General features: G+C 33.0%; 1 pseudogene; it reads right to left on the bottom strand.

The window, feature by feature from the left end:
- Nucleotides 1-1188: 1188 nt before the first annotated feature.
- LOC149210895 (protein LE25-like) lies at nucleotides 1189-1744 on the bottom strand (annotated as a pseudogene).
- Between the last annotated feature and the right edge of the window lie 217 nt (nucleotides 1745-1961).

Here is a 1961-nt window from a genome sequence, read left to right as displayed (position 1 = left end):
CCTGTTCCCCTTTAAAGTATCTCAAATCATTACGCAAGGCACTATCAAGTGATTAAATTTCCTTTTAATTAAAAGCTTTTTAAATACATGTTTTGCAAGTAGCACATTATCGATTTAAATGTAAGCGTCCCCCAATGAGAACATTACAAATTGAAGAAAGTCCATACAAGAAATTGACATAGCACTTTGTCTGGATAGTGAGCTGATAGTAAGACGTCATGAGTCCCATTTCCCCTCTCTCCGCTCCTATTTAAGTCTGTTTAGGATAACTCTCACTAGTTACTGATTCTCTTAGATTTAAAAAAAATATATATATTTCTATTTTTCATCTTTACATACGCTTTATATATTCATCTTTACGTACCCTTAATAATATAAATATTTTCAAAATTTCATATCTTAATGTGATATAATGATATTTTCACTTTATATATATATATATAAGTGCATGTGTATGTGTATGCAATTAACGAAGGTTTGGATATGCATAATGAATAAATATAAAATTAATTTTTTTTGGAATAGTAAATTGATAAGGAAAAAAAATCATAATTATTGTTAAAGATAGATTAATTATTTTGGTAAATTATGAATATGGTTATAATGAAACTAAGTATATGTGTATGTTGTTTTTTTGTCGTATTTCAAAAAAGGCTTTGAGGAATTTAACATAGCTATGGGAGGTTGTCCTTTGTTTGGTTCTTAGTTCAAAAGCTCCACTTCTTAGTTTAGGTCATAAATATTCATAATAGTTATTGCATCTTACATTTAATCTCTTGTCTACTTTCTTGTATAGCTTTGTCTAACTATTTGAATGCAGTCATATCCATTGTAATCTATTTGAATTGACAATAGGAAAGAATCATAAGTTAGCTAATAAGATATTACACATTATTGAAGTCAATCCATAAATAATAGTTATGCTGAAGGCATTTTTCTATTTTGAGGTTCTATGAGGTAACAATATAGAGATTCGTAGGTCGTCACTGTAGATATCTTGCACGTCACATTTTTAAAAGTCAATCGCGGTCACCCTCCCCTCCGTTTAGCGTTCCTTTTTAATATTAATGACACTAGCTTCACAACCTTTACAATCTACACACATAATCCCACTATTAACAGATAAGTTGGGCCGCATGCATCATGCTCTATCCATTCAATCCAATTCTTTGTTTTCCTTTTAGACTATCATAGGTAACCTCTACCAATGTGGCCAATTGGAGCAAAATCGTAAGTTCCAAGAGTACCCACATTCATATAACCAACACCATCACCAATATTGTCGGCACTATGGTGGCATCTATCAGTCTACCCAGTTTGTTTGGCCTCCTCTTTTTTAGCTTTGTGTTCAGCCCTAACAATGTTTGCTCTCATCTCAACTTCAGCTTCTTTGGCATCCTTTTTCTTAGGGGCTATTTATTTGTATATAGGGTTATGTGCAGTAACCTTCTCAACCTGCGTGCATACATAACAACAATAGTGAATGACAGAACATCCAAATCCCAAATCCCTCACACTCAATCTTCTATCCACTAACACATATATAACACACACATTATATCGATGTTAATTTGAAAACGGATCTGTGATGCACAGGTATCTAACATTTATGTAGGACCAATATAAATGAATGAAAATAAGGACATTTTGACAATACCTTCTCCTGGGTAAAAGCCTTAGCTTTATCCATCCCTTCCTTCACAATGGTGCCCATGTTGCACATTTTCCCCTGGGCTGTCTGCATCTTTACTTTACCTCACAGTAATAAGCTTGATCATTCCACTTGAAATACAATACAAACTGAATTTCTTTGAACTAATTTCTTAACTCGAATAGTATCGCCTTTAACAATAGAAGAACAGATTGATCCATTCCCGAGACAATGCGATCATAAATAGTTTTAAGAAACGAGATTGCCTCAACGACCTTTCAGTCTGCATGTCTTCATATTATAAGCAACA

The sequence above is a fragment of the Pinus tabuliformis genome, chromosome 1_2 (assembly GCF_031772625.1).
Source record: "Pinus tabuliformis cultivar Carrire ecotype Pingquan chromosome 1_2, CPIR1, whole genome shotgun sequence".
NCBI classification, from domain to species: Eukaryota; Viridiplantae; Streptophyta; class Pinopsida; order Pinales; family Pinaceae; genus Pinus; species Pinus tabuliformis.
This window is presented reverse-complemented; position numbering and strand designations above follow the sequence as displayed.